At 33.8% G+C, this 16,348-nt stretch overlaps 1 long non-coding RNA gene across 2 annotated transcripts in view; it reads right to left on the bottom strand.

The window, feature by feature from the left end:
- The window catches only part of LOC143647952 (uncharacterized), a 182,212-nt gene that overhangs the window by 157,265 nt on the left and 8,599 nt on the right, over window positions 1-16,348 (bottom strand). For both annotated transcript variants that reach the window (XR_013158273.1, XR_013158274.1), the window contains exon 2: window positions 12,606-12,660. This is a non-coding gene — a long non-coding RNA (uncharacterized LOC143647952). The remainder of the gene's footprint in view (window positions 1-12,605; window positions 12,661-16,348) is intronic.

The raw sequence follows: 16,348 nt of genomic DNA on the forward strand, positions 1-16,348 counted from the left end.
TTAACTTTTGTTTCCCCTATTGCTTATTTTTTCCATAGTTTTTACTCATTTGTTCATACCTGAGATAAAAGGAGCACCAGACACACAGTTTTCACAATCACACAGTCACACTGTAGACATTATATATTCATATAATTATCTTCAAGAAACAAGGCTACTGGCACAGAGCTCTACAGTTTCAGGTACTTCCCTTTAGTCACTCAAATACACCATAAACTGAAAAGGGATATCTATATAATGTGTAAGAATAAACTCCAGGATAACCTCTCAACTCTGAAATCCCTCAGCCACTAACACTTTATTTTTTCCTCATTTCTCTCTTCCCCCTTTTGGTCAAGAAGGTTTTCACAATCCCTTGATGCCAGGTCCCAGCTTATCCAGAATTTCTGTCCCATGTTGCCAGGGAGATTTACACCCCTGGGTGCTGGGGAAGGCAGTGGGTTCACTTGCTGTGTCAGCTTAAAGAGAGAGGCCACATCTGGGCAACAAAAAAGTTTCTCTGGGGATAAGTCTTAGCCTTCTCTGATCCGTTCTTGATCTCTTTGATTACATATATTAAACAATATCCTCATTTGCTGTCCATTTAACCTGTGTCCAAGAACACAGTATTCAATGTGTTTTCATCACAGACCCCAATGGGCCAGGCTGGCTTTGACATTTCAATCCAGATGCCTTCATTTTAATTATACCAAATTAGCATCTCACATTCAAATGCACAGAATATAACTTGAATAACCACATCTCAAGTCTCAGAATACCACTGTTTGCTTATTAGTGTCCTGATTTTGGCATAGTTTGGCAGTGTTAGAGTTGCTTTTTTTGCCTGATCTTTGGCTGTATCTGACATTCAGATACAGGGGATAAGGGATTCTTCAAGTGCTACCAAGAAAGACCTCTAACTCATACTGGTTGCCTTAAATTGTTAGCAAATCTTGGCTACATTTTATTGAGAACCATCAATGGTTCTCAGCTTTAGTAAATGCAAGGCTGCAATACTCCTAGTGGCTATTTCCCTTCCACATCTCAAATGCCCAAGATATTGCAGTTGCTGGTGCTTTCTCCTTCTACCTATATCCCGTTCCACTTTATCAGAGGGGAAGGTTTATCAATCCTACAGCTACAACATAACTACCCAAATTCTGTCTACCACAGTAATGAAGTCTTCTTTACCAACTAGTTAGTGATGAATCTCATTCTTAACTGTGCTTCCTAAGATGACTTGTAGTACTATCTGCTTTAAGTGAGGTTTCCCAGAAGGAGTGCCCAGGGTGGAAGATCATCTTTCAGTGAGTTATTCAATGAATGCTTTCAGATGAGGGGAAATGAGGGAAGTAGGATATAGTAGTGGAGAAAATCTAAGCCAGAGTGCTGTCTCAGTTGAAGAACAGAGTTTCAACTCAGAAGGAAGCTCTGGGGCACTAATCACATTAGTCTACCTCAAGGCAAGAAAACAAGACTTGCAGCCTCCAATCAATTGGGGAAGGGTCAGAGAGTCACAGCCTCCAGGGAAAGTGGCCTCAGCTTGGCAGAGGGAAATTTTCTGTAACAGGCAGCATCTCAGCCATTATTTCCCAGCACTAAAAGACACTACTAGGAGATGTGTGCACTGACTGGTAAAGGTGTTCTAGATGGGGAAAAAGCAACATTTATTACATAAAATTTCACATTCCTGTTTTAATCTTAATTTAGAACATCTTAAATCTGCATAACCATAGCAACTGAGGTATTTGGGTGAACAAAAGACAACCCATGCAACCTGGTTTGATTTCTGTTATTCAGATAGAATACCTGCACTACTTAAATTACTCAGATGATTGTCAATCACTACTTTCACTTTGGGCTGTGAAATCTTATCATTAGCTTTGTACATATTACACTGTGTTAAACAAAGATGTGACTATTATCCTGCTATTTGGATCATCCAGGGTATATAACTTAGGCTCCAAATTGGCTTTCCTTTCCTCACTTGAATGAATCAATTTACCTGCTTAAATTGATAAAACCCAGCATTCAGCTTTAGTATATTGGTCTGAACCTGATTGGGATTGGTTTTTCTGAACAACACCAAACAATTTAGCTGAAAAGCTAAAAATCAGGTGGTTCAGATGAAGAGTTTGGCACCCCAGTGTGCATACAAGAACAACCAAATCATTTCAACCACTTTTCCAAGTTGCAATAAGTAATGAATTTGTGTTTTCATTTAATCTCTGTGGTTTCTGCTCTCTTAAAGGTAGCTGATCTGATTTGACAGTATTTCTCTCACCTAGGGAATTGTGATTGCCTTTTTGCTTCTGGGGTGTAGTTGGATGTTAGCGTTAAAAAAGATGAAATCATATGAAAGCTGAACTTTCCCCTCTCTCCTTTTGAAATTTAATTTGAGTTACATACTTTGCTTAAACTTTTTCACTTTAAAATATGTAGCTTTGGATCACTGATTCAAAATAACAATTTTCAAAGAAATAGTATTACACCATTATCATAAGTTGGAAAGAAAATAAGGCAATTCATATCATCAGTGCAGTCCTATAGTACATTGGGCCAATATGTCTCCACATTCTTATTATACAGATCAATGTATTTGAATTTATGTTTAGTATTTAGGAAAAGTGATTTAATGCCACTTATATTTTTACTGAGGAGACAAGAATTTTATTACTAAGGAGAGCATCCCTGTGCTAATTTGAAACTATTATGTTATCCCAGAAAAATCCATATTCTAAACCTGATCCAATCTTGTGGGGTCAGGTTTATTGTTTAGGGTGGAAACCTTTGGTGAGAAGGAGACTGACACACACAGCTGTGGGAATGACCTTTTGATTAGATTACTTCCATGGAGCTATGGCACACCCAATTGCGGGTGTGGCTTTTTGATTAGATGGAGATATGACTCCAGCCATTCAAGGTGTCTTCTTTCACTTAGCCTAGTGCTTTTGAGGTTCATGTTGTAGGCTTTAACAGTAATTTACTCCTTTTTATTGCTGAATAATATTTATTTGAATGGTTATACTGTGTTGTGTTTATCCATTTATCAGTTGATGGACATTTGGGCTCTTCAACTTTTTTACTACTGTGCATGACACTTCTATGAACAGGAGTGCACAAGTTTTTCTGTGGATACATATTTTCATCTATCTTGGGTAAACATTTAGGTCTGGAATTGTTGAGTCACATGAAGAAACTGTGTTTAAGTATTATAGAAACTGCCAAATTGGTTTTCAAATAGATTGGATCATTTTCCATTCCCACCAGTAGTATATGAGGGCTCAGATTTCTCCATACCCTCGCCATCACTTGTTATTGTCCATCTTTCTTATTTTTCTCCTAGTAGTTATGAAGTGATATCTTATTGGTATTTTGATTTGAATTTTCCTAATGACTGATGATGTTGAGCCTCTTTCTATGTACATACCAGTAATTCATACAAATTCTTTGGAGAAATTTTTAATCATATCCTAAGCATATGTTTCTTTTTGCTGTTTATTTGTAAAATTTCTTTATATGTATATTACTCCATTACCGTATATGTGATTTGTAAATATTTTCTCCATTCTGTGGTTTGTCTTTTCACTTCTTAATAATGTCTTTCAAGCACAAAAATCTATAATTTGTAGGGCAGATTTAATTTTTAAATTTTTGCTCCTGCTTTTGGTGACATACCTGAAAAAGAAAAACAAAAACAGTGTCTATATCCAAGGTCATGAAGCTTTGGACCTATGTTTTCTTCTAAAGGACTTTGAGTGTTAGTTCTTGCATTAAGAAATATCATTGTATTTTGAGTTGATTTTCATATCTGATATGAGGCAGGGATCCAATTCTTTTGCCATTTCTTTCAGTATACGTTTTTTGAGTAATTTTCTTAGTGATTACGCCGGGTGTTATAATTGACCACTTATTTATATCTTCCTAATTTGGATGAATATTAATTTAATTTCAATAGCATACAAAAATTTGTTTCTGTATAACTCCATTCAGTCCTCTCCTTTGTGCTGTTATTGTCATGCATATTATATCTTTGTCTGACATATGCCCACCACTCCAGATATAAAATTATTGCTTTATTCAGTTTTTTAAAATCAGGAGAAAAATTGTTGCAAAAAATTACATTTATTCTAACTTTTATATTTTCCTATTTAATTAACCTTACCAGTGATTATTATTTAGTTTATGTATGGTTTTGAGTTAAACTGTAGCATCTCATTGAAAGCTGATGACTTCCTTTAGTATTTCTTTTTTTTTTTTTTACATGGGCAGGCACCGGTAATCGAACCTGGGTCCTCTGCATGGCAGGCAAGCGTCCTTGTCTGCTGAGCCACCGTGGCCTGCCCAGTATTTCTTGTAGGTACAGTTTACTAGGAACAAAATCATTTATTTGGGCATGTTGTAATTACTCTTTCATTTTTAAATGATAACTTTTATGGCCATAAAATATTTGATTGACAGTGTTTTCTTTCAGCGCTTACTTTCAGTACTGCTTTCTGACCTCTACTAACTCTCATGAAATATCAGTTGTTCATCATTAGGATCCCTGAATGTGATGAGCTCCTCCTCTCTTACTATTTTGAGGATTATTTCTTTGTCTTCGACTTTTAAGAATCTGATTATGATGTGTCTAAGTGCAGATTTCTTTGAATTTATCATACTTGGAGTTTGTGGAGCTTCTTGGAAGTACAGGTAAAAGTTTCTCATGAAATTCAGAAAAAAATTCCTCATTACTCCCTCAGCCATTTTATCTCTATCTTCTCCTTCCAGGACTTTTATAACATATATTTTAGTATACTTTTAGTTAGGCAGGATATTCTCAATTGACTTCCTGTTAAATTCCTTCTAGTGAATTTTTAAATTTTCAGTTATTGCATTCTTGAACTCCAAAATTTCTATTTGTTGCTTCTCATATATACTATATTGATAGTCTCAAGTTTGTGAGATGTTGTTCTCACAGTGTTTAGAAATTGTTTCCTGTAGTTTTGTGAGCAACTATGAAAAAGTTGATTTAATGCCTTTGTCTAATAAATTCAACATTTGGGTTTCCTCAAGGATAGTTTCTGTTGACTGCTTTCATCCCTACCCCTATCAGTATGGGCCATATTTTCTTGCTATTTGCATGCTGTTCTTGTTGTATATTGCATGTTTGAAGCAATATAATGTGGCAACTCTGTAAATCTGATCCCTCAGCCCCAGTATTTGTTGTTATTACTGTTACTTTGTTTGTTTCTCTGTCTAATGATCTCCCAGATTTTGCTGAGGTGATCTTTGTATGTGCTGGAGCATGCATTCATGCTCAATCACAGTTTATGACTCCACCATTCTTTTAATCTCTTGCTTATGCAGAGCCTCATGATCATATTGAGGTGTGCTAAGATCATTTGTGGGTATATATGCATAGCCAAAGCTCTTTCTCACTCATATATACATACATGAACTTTTAGATTCCTACTAATACTTGGAAATTTCAATGCTTCCGATGGATGACTCATTCCCAAGTTTTCCTTTTTAAGTGTTTTTTGTCTAGCTTTTTAGTTGCTCCAACACTATTGCTGCCTCATACAGCTGTGATATTTAATAGTTGCTGCTGACTGTTTTTGACAAACACTTTGGGAAATGATGTTGTACTGTGTGATCTTTGAGTCAAGTCAGATAAAAGCAAGCCTTGTGAATGAGAGTTTCCAGGAAACTGCCAGGCAGGTCAAAAATGACAATCCTCAGAGAATTGTGCATTAATATGCTTCAAATCAAGACTGCCCCTCCAGTGTCTGATAGGCTGCTGCTGGTTGTCACCATGATTTTGAGTTTATTGGTTTTCAAGGCTACAGTGGGTCTGGGAAGAGGGGAATGGCAATAGGACAATTTAAAATGCAACAGAGATCAGGTGTTTTTTCTTGCCTAGCTTCACGGATTGCTATTCTTTTGTGGTTAATTCCGAGAGTTCTGAAAACAGTTGATTTTGAAAATTTTTGGCCAGTGTTTTTTTTTGTATTCTCGTACAAGTGGAGTTTTGAAGATTCTTTAGCATTCTTGCTGGTGTCATTAAACTTATTTTTATATATCAATAGTGACAGTATTTGATTATTTGAAGTTTATAATTTTTATGAATAATGCTGCTATGATTATTTATGTTCATAAGATTCTGTACAAATGTGCATACTTTCCTTGAGATTATAATGCTAGATTTCCAGTGTTCATCCATTTTAACTCTCCTCTCCTTTTTGGTGAAAGACTATTACAGGAACATATAGTTCCTTGACTCTTTGTAAACATATGTGGACATATGACGATTCTGGCCAAGGGATTGTAAACAAAATCAAAATGACTTCCAGGTTAAAAAAAATTAATCATTTATCCTTTATGATCTCCAGATGCAATAGTTATGAAGAAGAATATTGTTTTGATATCAGGGTCAAGAGATATTTGCTTACTTGGGTTACTGAGTCACTACATGGAGGAAAAAGGCCCAAGAGGTAATTATGGTTCCATAAAATTTGTAAAATCACTTATCAATTTCTTCATAAATGCCAGAGGGAATTTACAATGGGAATGGACAAAATTATCATACACCGTCCATACCTTTCTATCTCCCCACCTTTTTTGTACTTGTTACAAATTATATCTTTCTGAGTTTGATGTCCATAAACATAATTTATCATTACTTTATGTACAATTGCATTTTAAAACCTGTAAGCAGTAAAAATGGACTGTATGCCAAAATATAGAATACTATAGTATTGGCATGTATAATTAATTCCCCATATGGTTTAACTTTACTGAAGGTCTTTATTTACTTATGCCACTTCAATCCACTGTCTAGTGCTCTATCTTTTGAGTCTGAGGAGTTCTTGTTAGCCTTGTTTGTAGGGCTTGTTTATGGTTGGAAATTCTTTTTTGTTTGTTTGTTTGTTTATCTGGAAATGTCTTAACTTCTCTCTTATTTTTGAAAGACAATCTTGTTGAATATACATTTGTTTTTTGGCAATTATTTTCTTTCATCACTTTAAATATGTCATCCCTCTGTCTGGTGACTCCATGATTTCAGAAGAGAAATTTGAGCTTAATCTCCTTGGAACTCACTTCTGTATGTTGCTGTTCTTTTCCAGCTTTCAGAATACTTTCCTTTTGCTTGGCATTTTAATATATAATACCAAATTATGTGTCTGGTTATGGTTCTCTTTGCATTAATCTAGTTTGGGGTTCATTGAGAGTCTTGAATGTGTATATGCCGGTGTTTGGCTAAATTTGATAATATTTTTGCTATTGTTTCTTTAAATATTCCTTCTGCCTCTACCTTTCTTCTCTTTCTGGAACTCCCATAATGCATATCTTGGTACACTTAATGGTGTCCCATAAGTTGCTTAGGCCCTGTTTGACTTATTTAAAATGCTATTTTTTTCTTGCTCCTTGATCTGAATTATTTGTGATTTCTTCAAATACACTGATTCTTTATTCGACCAATCTGCTGTTGAAACTCTCTAGGGAATTTTTCATTTCCTTTGTTGTAGTCCTCAACTCCATTATGTCTACTTGGTCCTTTTAAAAATGTCCTGTCTCTTTATTGAGATTCTCATATTGTTCATTCATTGTTTTCCGGATATCCTTTACCTATTTCTCTCTTTCCTTGATCTGTTTGGGCACATTGAGGATCACCTTTTAAAAGTCTTTGTTCAGTATGTCCAAAATCTCTTCTTTGTTGCTGGTTTCTGGACTTTTATTTTATTTCTTTGATGGAACATCATTTCTTGTTTCTTTGTTGGGTAATCTGTTGCTGCATAATGTACATTTTAATATTTTAAAGTATGAGCTCTGGGAGTTAGACACTGAGGGGTCTGTTCCTTAAATTTGTATCTACCTTGTTATATGACAGAGATTTCCTTGGATGCCGGGAACTAAGAGAAACAAACAAATCAACTCTCAGAAAAAACAATTTGAACACCCCGTCTATTCCCTATGGAATAGACTTTACCCAGCCCAAGGCCCAAGTGTTCTATCATATGACTTAAAGCAGGCAATGTCTTGCTCAGGCTGTTTTGATATAATCGTTTCTTCTACTGCTTTATCCATTCATGAGCTGCTTCTGCCAGTAGGGAAAGTTCTGGAAGGGCAAGCTAGAGCTGATTTTCCTAGTTCTACCTTTCAGTCTGGCCCTCCAGTGAATTGCCACTGACAAACAGTCACCTTTGTACATGTATAGTTGTTACTCTGCTTCCTCAGGAAATTGTCAGGGACCTACGAAAGGAATGCAGGCCAGCTCAACACTGCACTGGAGAGGGACTGTGTTTTTGTTTCTTTGGCTGTTCAAGCAACTATCATGCAATAGGTTTGTTTAAACAATGGGAGTTTATTTTCTCATGATTTTTAGGCTAGGAGAAAGTCCAAATCAAGGTGATGCTTACATCTCAATCCCAAAGACTGGTGTTCTGGGCTGGCTGCCAGTGATCCTTAGTCCCTGGCCCTCCATCACATGACAATCCATGTGGAAGCCTCTCCTGGCCTCTTCATCCTCTTTAATGTTCTGTTGAATTTCAGCTTCTCATTTCCTATTGCTCTCTTTCTATCTGAATTTCATTCTGCTTATAAAGGGCTTTGGTATTCAGATTTAGTTTTGATCACACCTTATTGAGGTTGACCACACCTTAACTGAAGTAACTTCATCAAAAGTTCTTAATTACAATGAGGTCATACTCACAGGAATGGATTACATTAAGAACATATTTTTTTGAGGTATATCCAGCCCAAACTACCACAGATTGACATAGCCAGTAGGAGTGCCATATGCATCTCCTACCATTTTTAAAGCTGACTTTTCTTGATTCAGCACTCACTTAATTGCTGTAACTTTTACCTGTTTTTAGGAAAATGGTTGTGCCAGTTTTTGGTAGTTGTTCAAAGATGCTGTGATGCAATGTTACTATGAAGTGTCTTATGCTACCATCTTTGTTGACTAGAAGCCTTTGACACTGTCAATTTTTTACCTTTATTTCTCAATTGTCTGCTGATATAAAGAACTGTAATTTATTTTCTTGTACTTTTTATTCCTATCTTGTTAAATTCACTTACTTTTCTAGAATTTGTTTTATAGATTACTTCAGAATTTTTTTTTATTTACACTCTCTTCATCTCTTGATTTAGAGATTATATTTCTTTGCAAATATTTATTTTCTTGTTTCTTTTTCTTGCTGTAATATTTTGGCTAGGAAGTATAGTATAATACCAAATTAAAATAGTTTTAAAAGCTATTTTTGTCATATTCTTTGTCTTAGGGGGAAGTGTCAATAATTTCTCCTTAGGTTTATGTTAGCCATGGGTTATTCATAGATACTCTTTATCAGGTTAGGGAAGTTCTTTTATATATATATACAAGTTACAAAGAGTTTTTATCATAAACATGTGCTAAATTCTTAAAAATGCTTTTTCATCACCTACTAAAATTATACATTATTTTTCTTCTTTCCTTTGTTAATATGGTAAATTATTGATTAATTTTGAAATGCAATCTGTGAAAAGCCTCAATTAATCATGATATATTTTTCTAATTATACATTGTATGACTCAATATGCTAAATACACTAATACTTTTTAAAGTAAATTTTGCTTCCTTGAGCAATTGGGATATTGATTTGTATTTTTTTTCTTGTAAGATTCTTGTCAGATTTTAGTATCAGTATGTTATGCCGGCCCCACAAAACAATATGAGAACTATTCTCTCCTCCTGTACTTATTGAGTTTCCTTAAGACTAATATTGTTATTATTCCTTGAATATTTGATGTACTTCAACAGAAAAATCATCTGGTCCTCATGTTTTCTGTGTGGAAAGTTTTGATTTTTTTTCTGTGTAAATGAAAAGTCTTTAAACTTGTGTATATAAAAGATTATTTAATCCATTTATTGGGTACTTAAATCTTTGTCAGCAGTATTTCCTCACAGCATGTTGAACTTACAAGTTCATTAATTTCTGGCTTCTATTATTTGTATTGGGAAGTCAATTATCAGCATAAAATTCATCTATTTGTAAGAAATCAGATCTTTTCCACTGGCTCATTAAAAATTACCTTTTCTCCGCTTTGGTATTCCATGTAAGAAAGGGTTTCAATTTCTATTTATGTATTGTGCTTTAGATTCCTTGAGATTCTTTTGGATTGTGTGTCTCATCAGTTTGGAAAAGTTCTCAGCCATTATCTTTTAACACATTTCCTCCCTTGCCTATTTGTCCTCCTTTTCTAGGATTCTGGTTAGGTGTATGTTTGATCTTCCAATTCTGCATTCCTTATCTATTGCAGTAGACAGAGTATTGATTCCAAAAAGACAGCCTTGTCCTAATACCATATGTTATATGTTAATTCCCATGGCTAAAGGGTTTTGTATATGATTAAGATTAAGGATTTTGAGATGGAAAGATTATCCTGGATTGTCAGAGTCCAATTCAATCACATGAGTCCTTAAAAGATTGTGCAATTAGAGTAACTCAGAGAGCTATGAATTGAGAAGAACTCAATATACCATGGATGGCTTTGAGAATGTAGGAAAGAGGTCTTCAGTTAAGAAATGCAGCAGCCTATAGCAGCTGTGAAGAGCCCTCAGCCTATAGCCAGCAAGCAAGCAGAGACCTTGGTCCTATATTTGCAAGAAACTGAATTCTGTCAACAAGCTAAATAAGAAGGAAATGGATTCTACAAAAGCCTCTGTATTAGTGCATGTTCTCTAGAGAAAGAGAACCAACAGGAGATATCTGTAACTATGAGATTTTATAGAAGTGTCTCAGACATGGGGACTCACAAGTCCAAATTCCTTAGGGATGACTGCTAGCTGGCAACTCCAAAGAAAGTCATTGATGAGCTCTCTAGGAGAGGCTGGCTGGTTGAAAAGAAGGGAAAGTTCTCTCCCCTCCCTTAAAAGTCTTCAACTGACTGGATTCTCTCATTGCAGAAGACATTCCTGGAGTTGATCATAGATGTAATCAGCCACAGATGCAATTAATTGACTGATGATTTAATAGACCAAACTTCTGGTTTATTAAACTCATGAAATGTCCATGCAGTAACAGTTAGGTCAGTGCTCACTTGACCAGACAACTGGGCATCATCACCTGGCCAAGTTGACACAAAAAGTTAAGCATCACAGCCTCCAAAAGGGGACACCTCTTGCCAACACCCTGCTAGTAGACTGGTCAGACTTGTATTGGACTTTTGACCTACAGTGGTGAAGGATAATAATTTTTTGATATATGAACTACTATATTTATGGTAATTTGCTAAGTTAGAAATAGAAAATTGATACATCTGTTGACATCTATTTTTTATTCTCTAGAATATTTCCTTTATGTGCTGCATTGGGGATATTTTCATTGATTTAGAAATCAATTCACTAATCTTCTTTTCAGCTCTGTCTATATGATTGTTAAAGCTATTCAGTCATATAAACCCATGTTTTAATAATAATGATATTGTTACTTTATTATTATTAATTCTGTAATTTCCATTTGGCTTTCTTTGAATCATTTGTCATTCTTTCCATACATTTTCACAATTTTTTTTTTTTTACTTCTTGAAACACAGTACATTGACTTACTATTTCTTCTGAAAATTCTAATGATGACATTTTTTGCAGGTCTTTTTCTGCTCTGTCATTTTTTAATGTAATTTCATTGAAATATATTTATACACCATACAAGCCATCCAAAGTATATAATCACTGGCTCACAGTATCATCACATGGTTGTACATACATCCCCATGATAAATTTTAGAACTTTACATTACTCTAGAAAAGAAAAAAGAAAAGAAAATTCATGTCCTCCCACATCACTTATTCCCCCATATTATTCTTTAAAGATATTTTTATTGAGAAATTTTCACACACAGTCCATCTATAGTATGCAGTGAGTGGCTCACAGCATTATCACATATTTGTGTATTCATCACCATGATCATTTTTAGAACATTTGCATCACGGCAGAAAAATAAATGAAAATAAAAAATGAAAGAAACCCATGCATCTCATACTCTTATCCCTCCCTCTCATTAACTGCTTGTATTTGGATCAATCCGATTTTTTTTCACCCCATCAATCCAATTATTTATTTATTTATTTATTTTTATCATTATCATTATTATTTTTTTTTTTACTCACTGCCCATACACTGGATAAAAGGAGCATCAGACACAAGTTTTTCACGATCATATGGACACATTATAAAAGCTATATAGTTATATAAGTGCCTTCAAGAATCATGTCTGTTCTCTATTCTTCCTCATAATTTCATGTTTAACTATTTACACTTTAAAAAATCTGATTTGGTTATTTTCCTTGGGAAATTTTTCATTACAGGATGACTTTTTAAAAGCTTTCTTCTCCTAGCCATTTGGTGGCTTTTACAAGCAGGAATAATTTTGAATTAAGTTCACAGCTTGAAGTCTTTTTAATTTTTTTTTTACCTTACAGATGGTGGAATTGTGTACATCTGAAAATATAATTGAAAGCTGTCTTTTATTTATTGATTTATTTATGTAATTTTATTTTACTTTTAAATTTTCTTGTCCATTTCATGTTTAGCACAATACAAATTTTCCCTGAGGGGGAACATAATTCATTAATTAAGGAAATATTTATAGACAGCTTACCATGTTAATGACATTACAGTCAGTAATGGTTCTTGTCTACGTGGAACTTATAGTCCTGTAACAAAAATGGATAAACAAAAAAATTAAAAGTTAGATAAATGTTATAAAAGTTAAAAATGAAACAGAACTTAGGGATCATGTAAATCAATATTCATTCCCTGATGAAGCTGAATAAATTGTGAGGTGTTGTTGATTATGTGGCTTGTTAACTGCAAATTCAAGACTCTCAGCTTCCTTCAATTTCAGCCCTAGGTTTTGTTTCCCACTCTACCATATTGATTCACTATTATTTATCAATGTTTGTAATGGTGAGATTCTGTTTCACCATGCGGATCAAGCTGGTTATATAGTTCAGACAATATTCTTTCAGAATCCTCTAAGGATTTTATATATATATATATTTAGATAATTTGTAGATTTACAGAAAAATCATGGATAAATTATACAGTTCCCTTTTTTCACCCTATTATTAACACCTGGCATTAATATGGTACATTAGCTACAATTCATGAAATAATATTCTAATAATTATAGTATTAACTTTAGTCTATCATCTAAAGTAAGGTTAATTTGTTTTGTACATTATTATGTTTGTTTGTTTTATAATTTTTATTCTAATGACATATATGCAACATAAAATTTTCCCTTTTTATCACATTCATGTATATAATTCAGTGCTGTTAATGATGTCCACAATGTTGTGCAATCAACACCAAAATTCATTACAAAACTTTGTGATAAACTCAAGTAGAGACGTTGTACAATTTAAACATTAAATTCCTCATTTGCTACCATCACCCTGTCCCCTGGTAAATCTATATTCTAGATTCTAGCCTTATGAGTTTTTTTTATACTAAATATTTCATATTAGTGAGTCATACAATATTTGTTTTTTGTTCTGGCTTATTTGACATAACATGATGTCTTCAAAGTCCGTCAATCTCACATGTATCAGAAAGTCATTCCTATTTCAAGCTGAATATTCCACTAAATGTATGTGCCAATATTAATTACCCATTCATCAACTGATGTTGATCAATTGGAAGTTGTGAAGAATGCTACTATGATCATTGATGTGAAAATATATATTTAAGTCCTTATTTTGAAATATTTTGTGACTATACCTAGAAGTGGCATTGCTGGGTAATACATTAATTCAACTTTTAAATTTCTTTGGAATTCCCAAACTGTCTTCCACAGCTTCTGCCACGTTTTACTTTCCCTCTATGGTGAATGAATGTTCATATTTTCCTGCATCTTCTCCAACACTGGTAATTTTATTTTTAATAGAAGCTATTCTTATGGGTGTGAAATGGAGTCTCATTGTTAATTTGGTTTGCATTTCCATAATAGCTAATGATTTCAAACATCTTTTCTTGAGCTTTTTTGACGTTTGTATATCTTCTTTGGAGAAATTTGTATCCAAGTATTTTGTCAATTTTTAAAATAGGATATTTGTCTTTTCATTCTTGAGTTGTAGGATTTTTTTTTATATATACTAGATGTTAAACCACTATCAGATGTTGTTTCCAAATATTTTCTCTCATTGAGTAGGCTGTCTTCTTACTTACATGGTAAAGTCCTTTGATGCTAAAATTTTAAAATTTTTATGGAGTCCCATTTATCTAATTTTTTTTTCTTGTAGCTTCTGTCTTGTGCAAACGTATATTAAAAAAAAAAACAAACAACAAAACATTACCTACCACAAGACCCTGAAGATGTTTCCCTACATTTTCTTCTAGGGATGTTATAGTTCCATCTTTTATATGTAGGTCTATGATCCATGATGAATTGAATTTTGTATACAGTGCGAGATAGGAGTTTATCTTCATTCTTTTGTATGTGGAGATCCAGTTGTCTCAGCACCATTTTGTTGAAGAGACTCTTCTTTTCCCATTGAGTGAACTTGGTACTTGTGATAGTTTGGACCTGTTATATAACTCAGAAAATTCACATTGCTAAAGCAAATCTATTCCTGTCAGTGTAGATCTATTGTTGGTGGAAACTTTTGACCAAATTATTTCAATTAAGGCAAGCCTCAGGTAGGCTATAATTTTATCACTATAAGAGATAAAATTTAGAGAAACATACAGAGAAGCTGACAGAGAAGCTGAGAGAGGACTGAGAAGCTGAGCAAGAAGGACATAAACAGAAGCTTAGAATGAAAGCCACAGTCAGAGCAGCAAAAAGGGAGAGAAAGATCAGCAGATGCTGCCATGGCTACATTTCACTATGACTGCAAGAAGTTTTAAGATCAGAAATTGTGAATCCTCCAACTTTGTTTCTCTTTTCCAAGATGGCTTTGGCTATCCAAGGCCCCTTAACTTTTCACATAGGTTTGTTTTCTACAAAAACATCCGTTGGAATTTTGATAGGAATTGTACTGAATATGTAAATTGCTTTGGGTTGAATTGACACCTTAAAATATGCAGTCTTTTAATCCATGAACATGGAATGTCTTTCCATTTATTTAGGCCTTTGATTTTTTTTAGCACTATCTTGTAAGTTTCTGTGTACAGGTCTTTTAAATCTTTGGTTAGGTACTTCCAAGATATTTGATTATTTTAGTTGCTATTGTAAATGGATTTTTTTCCCTTGATTTCTTCTTCCAGCTGATCATTAGTAGTGTGTAGATGCACCACTGCTATTTGGGTGTTGATCTTGTACCCCACCAGTTTGCTTTATTCATTTATTAGTTCCAAGAGCTTTGTTGTGGATTTTTCAGGGATTTCTGTAATAAAATTATGCTGTCTACAAATAGGGAAAGGTTTAGTTCTTCCCTTCCAATTTGGATGCCATTTATTTCTTTCTTTTGCCTAATTGCTCTATGCAGGACTTTTAGTATAATGTTGAGTTATAATGGTTACAGTGGGCGTCCTTGCCTCATTTCTGAGGTTTTTACCTTTACATAGAATGCTAGCAGTGGGTTTTTATTATGTGTCCTTTATCGTGTTGAGGATGTTTTCTTCTGTTTCTAGCTGTCTACGTGTTTTTATAAAGAAGTATTGCTAGATTTTGTCAAATGCTTTCTGCTAATCTATTCTGCTAATTTGGTGTTTTGGATTTATTGATTTTTATATTGAACCACACTAGCAAACCTGGGATGGATCCATTTGCTCATGATATGGAGTTTTTTTTGGATGTGCTGTTAGACTCAGTTTGCTAATTTTTTTGTTGAGGATTTGATATCTATATTTGTAAAGGATATGGGTCTGTGGTTTTTGTTTTTTTTTGTAGTGTCTTAATTTGGCTTTGATATGAAGGTGATGTTGGCTTCATAGAATGAGTTGGGAAGAGTTTCCTTCTCTTCATTTTTGGAAAGATTTTAAACAGGATAGATATTAATTTTTCTTGGAATGTTAGTTAAAATTCAACAATGAAGTATCTAGCCCTGAATCTCTTTCTTGGGAGATTTTTGATTATTGACTCAATCTCTTTACTAGGTTTATATATATATATATATATATATATATATATAAATATAAATATATATATTTTTATATTTCTTCTTGAGTCAGTATAGGTAGTTTCTGTGTTTTTAGGAATTTGCCCATATTTTTTATTGAAGTTTTTAGGTATAAATTGCTATATTTATATATATTATTGATAAAATATAATAATGAGTATATATAATATTCACTTGAGTGCTACAAAGGTGGAAGGTCCACTTATGATGCATTCTACTTAACTGGATTAAGACAAGAAAGGTTATTTTATATAAAGTAATAGAAGAAAAAACTGAA

Source organism: Tamandua tetradactyla, chromosome 10, assembly GCF_023851605.1.
Source record: "Tamandua tetradactyla isolate mTamTet1 chromosome 10, mTamTet1.pri, whole genome shotgun sequence".
NCBI classification, from domain to species: domain Eukaryota; kingdom Metazoa; phylum Chordata; class Mammalia; order Pilosa; family Myrmecophagidae; genus Tamandua; species Tamandua tetradactyla.